This window comes from Lepisosteus platostomus, chromosome 5 (assembly GCF_059453375.1).
Source record: "Lepisosteus platostomus isolate fLepPlt1 chromosome 5, fLepPlt1.hap1, whole genome shotgun sequence".
In the NCBI taxonomy this organism is placed as follows: Eukaryota; Metazoa; Chordata; class Actinopteri; order Semionotiformes; family Lepisosteidae; genus Lepisosteus; species Lepisosteus platostomus.
The window spans coordinates 36,306,167-36,320,986 of NC_142615.1; the positions used below are offsets into that span (position 1 = coordinate 36,306,167).

At 45.3% G+C, this 14,820-nt stretch overlaps 1 non-coding gene and 1 pseudogene across 1 annotated transcript; one reads left to right on the forward strand and one right to left on the reverse strand.

Annotated features, from left to right (window-relative positions):
- The first annotated feature begins 804 nt into the window (after window positions 1-804).
- On the forward strand, window positions 805-898 carry trnai-uau (transfer RNA isoleucine (anticodon UAU)). Its single transcript has 2 exons — window positions 805-842; window positions 863-898. It is a non-coding gene; the product is annotated as a tRNA-Ile (tRNA).
- A 12,906-nt stretch (window positions 899-13,804) lies between these two features.
- Window positions 13,805-14,617, reverse strand: LOC148665990 (uncharacterized; annotated as a pseudogene).
- Window positions 14,618-14,820: the final 203 nt, after the last annotated feature.

The following is a 14,820-nucleotide window of genomic DNA, read 5'->3' on the forward strand; positions in this document are numbered from 1 at the left end:
CTGAAATATATTCCATACAAAAATATAATTTGGACAGTCGCTATTTATTTGGATATTCCTTTTCAGTGAAGATGTCTACAGTATTCCAGCCGGATTAGTACTGATCGAAGAGAGCCATCTACAGGCGAAAGGCGACATAACATCACAGCAGCACCATTTCAGGTGGAACGAAAAACACGCATAAGAAGCTGGCGAATAAGAAGCCAACTTAAGCCTCGTAGCAGACCCTTGGAGGCACGCTCAAAATAATCATCTTTCCAAGTACTTAAGAGTCATATTTAGATCGCTTTACTGCAATTTTATGTGATTGATGGGAGATGTGAAGCCATCGAGCCTGTACTGCACTTTCACATTGAAACTGAAGCCATTTCTCATGCTTTCTCTCAGTTTTGGGGCTGCAATTGAGTGTAAAGGAGGCGACTTGAAATTGAAACGTGTAATCACCTTACAGAGGGTATTCACGACGGGGTGCGTCAGCTAGTTCTCCATTATTGTCAGTTTACTGGACTTCTGAAGAAACCTATCTACAGCGAAGATACAAACTGCACAGTTTAAGGCACATGAAGAGAAATCTGTTTGCTGCTTGACTCAAAAAATGTCGATACAAATAATCTGCCAGGCTGATTTACTTGTCTGACCACCTCCCTCAGTTCCCCTTTGCTGTTAGCACAATTCTTTCAGTTTCTTTTCTTGTATTTTCCTTGCTATTTTAGTGTTCCCCATGTATAGATGGATCCACAACCGAAACCGTTTTCACCCTGTGTTTCTGCAGCGTCAGTCTGTATGAGGAGCATGACTTGCACAGCTCCAGTGGCGCAATCAGTCAGCGCGCGGTACTTATACAGCAGTGCACAGTGGAGGCATGCCGAGGTTGTGAGTTCAAGCCTCACCTGGAGCAGTGTCTTTAGCTACTGAGAGCAACTGTCGAGTTTAGATACTGTTAGGTATTTGATGGAGATAAATTAACATCAAACGAACAAGTAAAGATTTATTTCGAGTCACAATCAAAGAAGGCTCCACAGCTGAAACGTTGTGTTTACTTCTATTTTCAGCATGGAAAACCCACGCATGCTGTGATGCAGCTCCCTACTTAAATTTCTATCAGCTGTGTACCTCCAGTTGACCTGTACACAAATATATGAGAGAGGTCTACTGAGACAAGAGGAGCACTGAAGACTTGATAAAGCTCTCGCATTAGATTCTGTGTTTATGTTGTTCCCCAGATTTGTTTTTAATGTTCTTTTTCTTTTGAAGTTGTTGCGTTTGGTTTTTTTTCTGATTGGTAGCTACAACGGGTCAGTTGCAACAAACTGGCTGCTGAAATTTGTCAGCAGCTCTGTAGCAAACCTGTTCTCAATTGCAACAAACCTAAAATAACAGCTGCTCCCCATTAGATGTTACTAAAGTAGGAGACTAAGCAGACGAAGTGGAACAATAGATTACATTGGAACTGTCCTGAATGTAGTGGAAATAATATCGTCATTAAGTAATGAACAATTGCTTTCCAGACACTACAATTATTCACAAGGAATTTTATCAATACTTATTTTATTAATAAAAGTGTAATATCTTAATAATCAACTTTAATGTTATCTTTATTAGTAGCTGTATTACAGGTAATGCATGCACAGACTTTATTATACTATAATGAATTTTCAGATATCCCGGGGAGAGAACTGAAATGAAGGAAATACATATTTAAAAGGGGTGTAAGTCTTAAATGTGTTCTGTCACATAGGGGTGTTAATTGAATAGATTTGTTGTAATATTATTTGACTCTACACTTGTGTTTCTCAGGAGACAGCATTAATATTGGGGATTTGCGGATACAGATAATAAGTTGTACTATACAGGCAAATGTATGGTTACCTTAATGAAAAAAAACTCTTATCATTACCCTTTTCAACATTATTATTTAAGACAGTCTTTCAGAACAGTATTCTCATATTAGTGGCTATAGTCTAATGATAATGGTGGTGAAACAGGCGAAATGTGCGGAAAGAATTGGAGATGGAACAGGAGACTCATCCAGTCGATAGAAAGCTTGGGTAGGACTGCACAAACACCGTGCCAGTGCTTAGTAGCGTCATTTAAAAATAATACGTGGTTTAACAATATCAACTGCTCTTCTGTGAGCTCAGCTCCACTACTAGTAATACATTGCCCAAATGTTCAAATTAGATACATGTGTTTTCTACGTGTATGTAATTGGTACTTTTTTGTTTTAACTGATTTAAAATATAATCTTTATAAAACAGACAAAGGGTTTATGTGTCGCGCTGAAATTCACACACAAGTAAGGAAAGATATCGCGCTTAGGAAGAAATCCAGAGTGGAGACGCCGGCGATTGAAAACAACCACATACAGCCTGTATGTGCTCTACCACTGAACGAAACTTCCGACAACTACTGTATCTTTATCTGCAGCACTTTCTTTTAGGAAGAGTGAGGAGTCTACAAGCCTAGAAAATAAGACAACTAAGTGAACGACAAATTTTCACTTTTTGATTAAAGAACATAAAAAACACCTTTCTTCCAGCCAAATTCAAACCAGAGAACAAAGAGTTCCCAGCTGTTTCCACTATATTCCTCCGCTCTTACAACTGAGTTATCGAAAACACAGGAAGCCCACCTTTTGTCTTACATAAAGCACAATGTAGTGCAGCGGTCCTATTTATTTAAAACCCAGTTCGAAATCAAATCTCATTCCCATAGTCCTGTTTAGTTTGAATTTAAGCAGTTGTAGCAGCAATGCTTGGTAATAAGACAGAATTAAGCATTGCTGTGCTTTCCTTAATGAGGCCCCATCTCACTCTCCATCTCTGTGGTTCAGCCACAGAGAAAGTATTCATGCAGGCTGATTTAAGATGTTTTCTTTTGATAAGGGACAGCTCCCAAACGGGGATGCACTTAGATAAGCCTGGCTATCATGATCAATGGTCATCCATTGGCGCCTATCTGTCTAGGGAGTGCCAAATGGACATCTGGACTGCATTCCTAAGTGTCAGGAGTATGTGACTCGTATCTCACCTTGATCAACCAATTAGAGACTGGCAGGGTGTGGTAACACCATGTGGGTCTCCAATGCCCGCCAAACTCTCAACCAATCAGAACACATCTGTGTCTTGGTCAAAAAGGGAGCGCAAGCTCAGATCAGGGCTCTCCTTGGCCATTTTCGCGCATCCTCAGAGACAATCACGTGACAAAGGCTGTTGTCTGCAAAGGGACTTGGACTTTGTTCTAAGCGCGGGGCCGAGGATCCTGTACGTACTCAGAATTCTACCAACGTGAACGCTCCGCTTGATCAACGGCAGCCCACAGTTGGACCCTCGTCGACAACCTGAATAGCTTATTCAGAAGCAGCGCTGGACCGGGAACGAACCAGCTTCTTCCTGGGCAAAAGAGTGACTTGTGAGGACTAGCCGTCACACTGCATAGAGTGCATAGTGCATAGAGACTTTCTACTAGCCAGCCGGACTGCTGGTAGATCCCCTCGGAGCAACGACTGCCCTGCGCGCCGCAGTCAGATTCCTCCGCCCGTCCTACTCCGAGCTGCACCTCGACTGGTTGGCCAGTAGCCAGAGGACGCCGGGACAACGCCCATTGGACAACTGCTGGGACCGAGGCTGCAACAGAGCCTGTCAGCTGGTTTGGTGTTCGTGCCGGGAAATTCCAAATCAATACACAGTGGATAAGTAAACCCCATGTTCTACATTGCGTCTCGAGAATTCAATTGTACCTCAACACAAGTTGTTATCAATTTAATTCGTGAGTAATGTATTTACTTCCGAGTTTAGAGTAACAGTGGGTAATAAACTGATTAGCGATTTGGTAACCGAACGATATATATTGACATATATTCTCTGTTGTGTATCTCTTTGTGTTTGCATCTCTTCGAGATTATATACTTTGTATATTGATAACCCTCACAGTAAGGTCTGCTGCTCGTATCCAGGCAGACTAGTATATGTTTGGTGCACAATTTATATGAATAAATGTATCTCGTGTATTGAACCCGTGTGTGTGCGTTGTTAGTTGTTCTGACGATTGATTTTCTAAAAACCACAACGAACAACCTCGTGATTACTGCTACAATTAATAATTGTCTCAGTAAACCCATCAAACCTCTACACTTGTATAGTATAATTTATTATCTGTACCCGCAAATCCCCAATATTACTGCTGTCTCCTGAGAAACACAAGTGTAGAGTCAAATCATATGAAATAATACAACAAATCTATTCAATTAACACCCAGATGTGACAGAACACTTTTAAGACTTTAAGACCCCTTTAAATAAGTATTTCCTTAATTTCAGTTCTCTTCCCTCCATGGGATACCTGAAAATTCACTATAGCATAATAAAGGCTGTGCATGCATTACCTGTAATACAGCTACTAATAAAGATAACATTAAAGTTGATTATTAAGAAATCACGCTTTTATTAATAAAATATGTTTTGATAAAAGAAGTCTTAATAGAACCTAGGTAAATCCCTGTAGTAGTCTAACACCTACAAAAAAGAAAAAAAAAAAACAGAACAACTTCAAAACAAAGAGAAAAAGAACATTAAAAACAAATCTGGGTAACAACAAAAACACAGAAAAGTTAGTGCTTTTTCAAGTCTTTGGTACTCCATCGTGCTCCTCTCGTTTCAATAGACCTCTCTCATATATTTGTGTATAGGTCTGCTGGAGGTCCATTGCTGATGGTAATTTAAGTAGGGAGCTGTGTCAGCATGTGTGGACTGCATAGGAACAAGTAAAATTTTATTCCATGCTGAAAAGAGAAGCAAACAACGTTTGAGCTTTGGAGCCTTCTTCAGGTCTGACAAGGAACAAACCTTTACTTGTTCCTTTCATGTTAATTTAGACCTGATCTCCAGCAAATACTTAACAGGACCTAAACTGGTCAGTTAGTTTAAATAGTTGAAAATATAGGCCACACTGCTCCAGGTGAGGCTTGAACTCAATCTCAGCATGAGTTCGATCGCACCACTGGAGCTGCAGAAGTCTTTTTTTACACAGACTAATGCAATTGCAATTAGTCACGAAACAAACGAGAACTGCAGCTGTACACTTGAGACAGGACGCTACTGTATTAATTTTGTTTAACACTCCAGTCGAACAAGCCGACATGTCACTATTGCTAAATCATTACAAAAGACGCCAACTAATGACCAGTTTTATTTTTAACAGAACTTTACTGAAAGTTAAACTTATAAAACTACCTGAGCAAATAAATACAACAATTATTGTTCCTCTGACCTTCTCAGTATTTCTTTTTTTAAATTAATACATTTATTTATCCACAGTGTGCCTTGTGCTTACTTTTCAGAACTCTCTCTCCTGTGTCAGTAGGAGCTTACATTTCAAGTTAAGTTCTTTAATCAGTTCCAATATCTTCCTTTCAAAGTAGGGAAGAGCAAGCTGGCAAGTTGTTTTGCCTGTGGTTATTCTTTATGACTATATCTTCTGACACCTGTGCACAATCCTACAACATTACAAGAGAAGCACTATAACAGGAGTCATAAAAATGCAAGAAGCCACTTTGAACAATCTTTCGGAATTGTAAAACAACTAACGCTTTGCTTGGCTGTCAGTTGGTTTTTTTTCTGATTGGTAGCTACAACGGGTCAGTTGCAAGAAACTGGCTGCTGAAATTTGTCAGCAGCTCTGTAGCAAACCTGTTCTCAATTGCAACAAACCTAAAATAACAGCTGCTCCCCATTAGATGTTACTAAAGTAGGAGACTAAGCAGACGAAGTGGAACAATAGATTACATTGGAACTGTCCTGAATGTAGTGGAAATAATATCGTCATTAAGTAATGAACAATTGCTTTCCAGACACTACAATTATTCACAAGGAATTTTATCAATACTTATTTTATTAATAAAAGTGTAATATCTTAATAATCAACTTTAATGTTATCTTTATTAGTAGCTGTATTACAGGTAATGCATGCACAGACTTTATTATACTATAATGAATTTTCAGATATCCCGGGGAGAGAACTGAAATGAAGGAAATACATATTTAAAAGGGGTGTAAGTCTTAAATGTGTTCTGTCACATAGGGGTGTTAATTGAATAGATTTGTTGTAATATTATTTGACTCTACACTTGTGTTTCTCAGGAGACAGCATTAATATTGGGGATTTGCGGATACAGATAATAAGTTGTACTATACAGGCAAATGTATGGTTACCTTAATGAAAAAAAACTCTTATCATTACCCTTTTCAACATTATTATTTAAGACAGTCTTTCAGAACAGTATTCTCATATTAGTGGCTATAGTCTAATGATAATGGTGGTGAAACAGGCGAAATGTGCGGAAAGAATTGGAGATGGAACAGGAGACTCATCCAGTCGATAGAAAGCTTGGGTAGGACTGCACAAACACCGTGCCAGTGCTTAGTAGCGTCATTTAAAAATAATACGTGGTTTAACAATATCAACTGCTCTTCTGTGAGCTCAGCTCCACTACTAGTAATACATTGCCCAAATGTTCAAATTAGATACATGTGTTTTCTACGTGTATGTAATTGGTACTTTTTTGTTTTAACTGATTTAAAATATAATCTTTATAAAACAGACAAAGGGTTTATGTGTCGCGCTGAAATTCACACACAAGTAAGGAAAGATATCGCGCTTAGGAAGAAATCCAGAGTGGAGACGCCGGCGATTGAAAACAACCACATACAGCCTGTATGTGCTCTACCACTGAACGAAACTTCCGACAACTACTGTATCTTTATCTGCAGCACTTTCTTTTAGGAAGAGTGAGGAGTCTACAAGCCTAGAAAATAAGACAACTAAGTGAACGACAAATTTTCACTTTTTGATTAAAGAACATAAAAAACACCTTTCTTCCAGCCAAATTCAAACCAGAGAACAAAGAGTTCCCAGCTGTTTCCACTATATTCCTCCGCTCTTACAACTGAGTTATCGAAAACACAGGAAGCCCACCTTTTGTCTTACATAAAGCACAATGTAGTGCAGCGGTCCTATTTATTTAAAACCCAGTTCGAAATCAAATCTCATTCCCATAGTCCTGTTTAGTTTGAATTTAAGCAGTTGTAGCAGCAATGCTTGGTAATAAGACAGAATTAAGCATTGCTGTGCTTTCCTTAATGAGGCCCCATCTCACTCTCCATCTCTGTGGTTCAGCCACAGAGAAAGTATTCATGCAGGCTGATTTAAGATGTTTTCTTTTGATAAGGGACAGCTCCCAAACGGGGATGCACTTAGATAAGCCTGGCTATCATGATCAATGGTCATCCATTGGCGCCTATCTGTCTAGGGAGTGCCAAATGGACATCTGGACTGCATTCCTAAGTGTCAGGAGTATGTGACTCGTATCTCACCTTGATCAACCAATTAGAGACTGGCAGGGTGTGGTAACACCATGTGGGTCTCCAATGCCCGCCAAACTCTCAACCAATCAGAACACATCTGTGTCTTGGTCAAAAAGGGAGCGCAAGCTCAGATCAGGGCTCTCCTTGGCCATTTTCGCGCATCCTCAGAGACAATCACGTGACAAAGGCTGTTGTCTGCAAAGGGACTTGGACTTTGTTCTAAGCGCGGGGCCGAGGATCCCGTACGTACTCAGAATTCTACCAACGTGAACGCTCCGCTTGATCAACGGCAGCCCACAGTTGGACCCTCGTCGACAACCTGAATAGCTTATTCAGAAGCAGCGCTGGACCGGGAACGAACCAGCTTCTTCCTGGGCAAAAGAGTGACTTGTGAGGACTAGCCGTCACACTGCATAGAGTGCATAGTGCATAGAGACTTTCTACTAGCCAGCCGGACTGCTGGTAGATCCCCTCGGAGCAACGACTGCCCTGCGCGCCGCAGTCAGATTCCTCCGCCCGTCCTACTCCGAGCTGCACCTCGACTGGTTGGCCAGTAGCCAGAGGACGCCGGGACAACGCCCATTGGACAACCGCTGGGACCGAGGCTGCAACAGAGCCTGTCAGCTGGTTTGGTGTTCGTGCCGGGAAATTCCAAATCAATACACAGTGGATAAGTAAACCCCATGTTCTACATTGCGTCTCGAGAATTCAATTGTACCTCAACACAAGTTGTTATCAATTTAATTCGTGAGTAATGTATTTACTTCCGAGTTTAGAGTAACAGTGGGTAATAAACTGATTAGCGATTTGGTAACCGAACGATATATATTGACATATATTCTCTGTTGTGTATCTCTTTGTGTTTGCATCTCTTCGAGATTACATACTTTGTATATTGATAACCCTCACAGTAAGGTCTGCTGCTCGTATCCAGGCAGACTAGTATATGTTTGGTGCACAATTTATATGAATAAATGTATCTCGTGTATTGAACCCGTGTGTGTGCGTTGTTAGTTGTTCTGACGATTGATTTTCTAAAAACCACAACGAACAACCTCGTGATTACTACTACAATTAATAATTGTCTCAGTAAACCCATCAAACCTCTACACTTGTATAGTATAATTTATTATCTGTACCCGCAAATCCCCAATATTACTGCTGTCTCCTGAGAAACACAAGTGTAGAGTCAAATCATATGAAATAATACAACAAATCTATTCAATTAACACCCAGATGTGACAGAACACTTTTAAGACTTTAAGACCCCTTTAAATAAGTATTTCCTTAATTTCAGTTCTCTTCCCTCCATGGGATACCTGAAAATTCACTATAGCATAATAAAGGCTGTGCATGCATTACCTGTAATACAGCTACTAATAAAGATAACATTAAAGTTGATTATTAAGAAATCACGCTTTTATTAATAAAATATGTTTTGATAAAAGAAGTCTTAATAGAACCTAGGTAAATCCCTGTAGTAGTCTAACACCTACAAAAAAGAAAAAAAAAAACAGAACAACTTCAAAACAAAGAGAAAAAGAACATTAAAAACAAATCTGGGTAACAACAAAAACACAGAAAAGTGAGTGCTTTTTCAAGTCTTTGGTACTCCATCGTGCTCCTCTCGTTTCAATAGACCTCTCTCATATATTTGTGTATAGGTCTGCTGGAGGTCCATTGCTGATGGTAATTTAAGTAGGGAGCTGTGTCAGCATGTGTGGACTGCATAGGAACAAGTAAAATTTTATTCCATGCTGAAAAGAGAAGCAAACAACGTTTGAGCTTTGGAGCCTTCTTCAGGTCTGACAAGGAACAAACCTTTACTTGTTCCTTTCATGTTAATTTAGACCTGATCTCCAGCAAATACTTAACAGGACCTAAACTGGTCAGTTAGTTTAAATAGTTGAAAATATAGGCCACACTGCTCCAGGTGAGGCTTGAACTCAATCTCAGCATGAGTTCGATCGCACCACTGGAGCTGCAGAAGTCTTTTTTTACACAGACTAATGCAATTGCAATTAGTCACGAAACAAACGAGAACTGCAGCTGTACACTTGAGACAGGACGCTACTGTATTAATTTTGTTTAACACTCCAGTCGAACAAGCCGACATGTCACTATTGCTAAATCATTACAAAAGACGCCAACTAATGACCAGTTTTATTTTTAACAGAACTTTACTGAAAGTTAAACTTATAAAACTACCTGAGCAAATAAATACAACAATTATTGTTCCTCTGACCTTCTCAGTATTTCTTTTTTTAAATTAATACATTTATTTATCCACAGTGTGCCTTGTGCTTACTTTTCAGAACTCTCTCTCCTGTGTCAGTAGGAGCTTACATTTCAAGTTAAGTTCTTTAATCAGTTCCAATATCTTCCTTTCAAAGTAGGGAAGAGCAAGCTGGCATGTTGTTTTGCCTGTGGTTATTCTTTATGACTATATCTTCTGACACCTGTGCACAATCCTACAACATTACAAGAGAAGCACTATAACAGGAGTCATAAAAATGCAAGAAGCCACTTTGAACAATCTTTCGGAATTGTAAAACAACTAACGCTTTGCTTGGCTGTCATTTGGTTTGTATACCAGTCCATCAAGAGCCAGCACCATCATCATCATGTCATGTGCAGTCCTACACAACCTTGCGATTGACTGGGATGAGCTACCTTTTCCATCTCCATGGCATGCAGCACACTCTGGCTGTTTCAACACAGTCATTATTGGACCACAGTGCACTGTCTCTTCTGTCCTGTGGCTATCATAATCACTTTTAAGAAGCCAAGTTTTTTTCTTTAACATATGCTTGGGTGCCACCCATTTCCTTATTATCCCTGCTTTCCACTGATAACCACAAATACAGAGACCCATCACAATAAAATACTAAGCAAATCTATTCAGTTGACTCCCAAATTTTATAGAACATATTAAAGGCTCCCACTCCATTTATATAACCATTTGCTCTGTTCTGTTCTCTTCACTCCCTAGCATATCTTAAAACTCACAGCTACTAGTAATGATTGACATTAAACATAAATAGCAAATGACACTTCTGTAAATACACACATTAATAAACTTCATTATTAATAAATATGGTATGAGTGTAAAGCAATTTTAATTAATATTCCAATACATTTCCAAGCAACAGATTATTTCCACTATATTTGGGAGCCTTCTAATGCAATCCTGCGTTACACCGAGTACGGTACTAAGCCATATGAAGACATAATTTAAATTAGTCCGCTACTTTAGTTACTCTGGAGTGCTGCAGTTGTTACTTTGTTTTCATTGCAATTGAGAACAGGTTTAGCTCGGCACTGCGTACTAAGCACAGCAGCAAAGTTTGTTGCAATTGGACTTAAGGTGGAGCACAAGTTTAGACGGCATCTGCGTTCTAAGCACGGGTTGAACTCCTGTTAGTATGCTACTTTCAGTTCGATGCAATTGACCCATAGAGTTTGCCCTAATAAGGTCTGAATGAAGCTTAAGCAGAGCCAACCCATTGCTTTTATAACTTCCATTAATCTCCACCCATCTTCCCTCGCTCACTTTTGATCTTTCTAAGCCAAGCATTTAACTGGAGTTCAGCCCAATGATACTGCTGAGAACCAGAGAAAAAATATATATATATTGTAACGCCCTCGCCTGGTGGTGAGGAGGAAGCGCCCCTAGGCGTGCATAGTACCGCTGGGCATGCTGGGAGTTGTAGACGGGGAGAGTCTGAGGGTCAGCACGATGACCAGTGGCTGACCCTACCTGTGTAAATAATGTCCTAGTAGTTCTAGTGGCCTGTGTAGTCCTGTAAAAGTATAGTGTGTTGTTAGGTAATTACCACCCTAAAGATGTGTACGTGTTCTGTCAGTCTCCTCATGTGCATGTATATGCTGTGTTTGGTTTTGTGGTTGTTAAAGAATAAAGCTATTGCTGGTTTGTTAATCGTGTCTCCACTGGTACTTTGTTCTGAGAAAAACCTGTAAACGCTACATTGGTGTCAGAAGCAGGCAGGATGGACAAATCTTGGCAGACATTAGCCGATTCTGTCAAGTGCTGTCTGACTCTAAAAGAGACAGAACCCATCGGCAGCGCACATAGGGAGCCTGAGCAACTCCTGGGTGCAACAGGTGGCCACAGCCCTTACCAGGGCTATCCAGTAGTGGTCCTGCCGGTAGAATTGGGGCGACTGCCTGCTACTCCCGCCCAGTGGATGCCCCAAAGAGAAGATACCCTCCCTGCCGAAGCTGACCAGCGATTCCCACACCCATCAGCGCGGGTGCAACCCGGTCGCTACGACGGAGCAGCGCCTTGGGAAACCTACGAGGCGCAGTTCCAGCTTGCGGCCCGGACGAACAGCTGGTGCCGGGCGGAGATGGCCGGCCACCTGGCGGCGGCGCTGGAAGGAGCGGCCTGCCAGGTGCTCCTGGATGTCCCGGAGGAGGACTGAGGCAAATACACGGCGCTGGCAGCAGCTCTCCAGCTGCGCTTCGGTGTGGAGGAGGAGCCGGACCTGATGCGGGAGAGGCTGGCCCTGCGGCGCCGCTGACCAGGAGAGCGACTGGGCCCGGTCGCCGCGGATGTCTTGTTCCTCGCCCGCCGAGGATACCCAACTTTTCCCCGGGAGGCGCAGCGGGAGATGGCTCTCCAGGCCTTTCTCAAGGCCCTCTCACACGAGGAGCTGCGGCGCCATGTGCAGCTGGCCGCGCCGGCATTGCTGGAGCAGGCCTTGGCCCTTGCTACACGGGCTGAGGCCGTGTTCGGGGTGGCTGGAAGCACCAGCAGACGCAGGGCGCCCTGCCAGCAGACCGAGGCAGCGACGGAGGAGTCCAGCAAGGGGGAAGAGAAGCCAGCCCGTGCAGCAACCGCCACGGAACAGCCCCGCATGCTGTTTTGCGACCGCTGCGGGAAGAGGGGACACCGAGCCCGGTACTGCTGGGCACCCGAACCTCGCACTCCTCGATCAGCGTCGGGAAACTAGAACAAGGCGGCTCAGCGCGGGAATGGCTGCCCGCTCTTGAACACCTCAACCCCCACTCCGGAGAGCGCTGTTAAGACCGGCGCCCCTCACGCCACCGTGGGGCGAGTTGGCTGTAGCCAGGGCCTGTACCTCCACTGCCAAATCGAGGACCAACCCTGCCTGGCCCTGCTCGACACCTGTTCATCGGTAACCCTACTCCAGCCTGGCGTCCTCCCCAACACCGAGGGCACCACCCCCCCAGGATGGGAGGCCTCCGGCCTGCGGCTAAGGACCGTGACGGGACAGTTTGCTGCAGTCAGGGGGAAACAGGTGCTTGCCTTCCGTCTAGGTTCAGTGACGGTGCGCCACCTCCCACCCATCCAGGAGGACTGCATCCTGGGGCTGGACCTACTGCAGCGAGTGGGGGCCAGGTTGGACTTGGACCGACAGGAGTTGGTGTGGCAGGGAGAGTGACTTCACCTGGTGGAGGGCAGGCCCGGCAAAGGCCGAGGGACGCGGGCTTGCTGGAGCCAGGAGAAAAAGAGGCAGTGGTGGCGGCGGCGGCGGCAGTCACTGGGGCGGATTGGGCCTGCGAGCTGGAGAGAGAGCGTGCCAGATCCTGCCCCTGAGTCACCCGGGGGGCCAGACAAGGCGGCAGTGGCGGGGGCCAAGCGTTGCGTGGAAGCTAGGCGCACCGTTGAGGACCTCTACCAGCGAAGATGCGAGGGCCTCGATTGGGACCAGCGGCAGTGGCTCCAGGCGCTACTCACCCAAAACGATGACCTCTTTGCAGCAAAAGTGACTGAGCCCTCCGTGAGCCTGTGGTCTGCGCCAGCTGTACTGGTCCGAAAAAAAGACAGCTCATGGAAGTTCTGCGTAAAGTACTGCAAGCAGAATGAGGTCACCCGGAAAGACTCCCACCCCTTGCCGAGGATAGACGATGCCTTGGACTACATCACTGGGTCGACCTGGTTCAGCTCCCTCTGGCTCCTTTTCCCCAGGGCCTCTGGCAGTTTACTGTCATGCCTTTTGGCCTGTGCAATGCCCCGGCGACTTTCGAGAGGCTGATGGAGAGGGTGCTGGCATCGGTCCCGTGGAACCAGTGTGTGCTGTATCTGGACGATTTGCTGGTTCATGCCCGGTGTTTCAACCAGGCCTTGACGAACCTCCAGTTCCAGAACCGTGCTGGCCTGAGGCTCAACCCCTGCAAGTGCGAGCTCCTGCGGCGGGAGGTGACCTTCCTGGGACATGTTGTTGGACCGCGATGGGTGGCTACAGACCCAGGTAAGGTCGCTGCAGTGAGGGGTTGGCTGACTCCCCGCACCGTTGCAGAGCTGCGCAGCTTTCTGGGGTTGGCTTCGTATTACTGGAAGTTCGTCCGGGACTTTGCCAGCATCGCAAGGGCTGCCGTTTCGACTGGGACTCAGGCTGTGAGATAGCGTTCGGCTGGTTACGTGAAGATTACATGCTGGCCTACCCCGACTCGCGGTTACCGTATGTCCTAGATACTGACGCGAGTAACTCGGAGGTGGGTGCGGTGTTGGCGCAGGAGAGGCCAGATGGAGAGCTTGTAGTTGCCTACTATAGTCGGGCTTTGACTAGGGCTGAACGGAACTACTGCGTGACCCGTCACGAGCTGCTGGTGGTGATGGCAGCGGTCCGCCACTTCAGGCCGTACCTGTTCGGGACCCGGTTCCAGCTGAGGACCGACCATGCATCCCTCACCTGGCTGCTCCACTTTAAGGAGCCGGAGGGGCAGATGGTGCGATGGATAGAGGTCCTGCAGGAATATGACTTCACTGTTGTGCACCGTGCGGGGTCTCACCATCTCAATGCCGACGCTCTCTCGCGGCACCCCTGCGAGGCCGCGGAACGCCACCACTGCGCCCGGCAGGAGCAGCGTGAGGAGGCTGTCCGCACCGTGGCAGAGGCGAGCACCGCGGCCATGGCCCTGGAGGGGCCGCTGGGGGTGGGCCTGCCAGACCTGGTGCAGCGTCAGGCAGCTGATCCTGACGTGGGGCCGGTGCTCCGCTGGAAGGCAGCAGGAGTGCGGCCTATGCAAGAGGAGCTTGCCCCACACCCAAAGTCCGTCGAGTCCCTCTGCGCCCTGTGGGAGGCCTTGGAGGTAAAGGACGGGGTGCTGCGCCAGGGGTGGCGGGTACCCTCCAATGGCGAGATACGGTGACAGCTGGTGGTGCCACAGTCGCTCCGCGCGGCTGTGCTCAGAGAGGTGCACGGCCAGCCGGGCGTGGGGCATTTCGGCTGTAAAAAAACAGTAGACGAGTAGCGTCTCCGAGGCCATTTTTATTGGGGTCTTTGCCACCGGGACGTGGAGCGGTGTGCATGGCGCAGAAAGGTCCCCTCTCCAACAACACCAGGTAGGGGCTCCTATGGGGCGGGTGTGGGTGGACGTTTTGGGCCGAGGCCAGAAACCGCTATGTCCTGGTAGCAATGGACTATTTCACGAAGTGGCCGGAGGCCTATGCCCTCCCGGACCAGATTGCC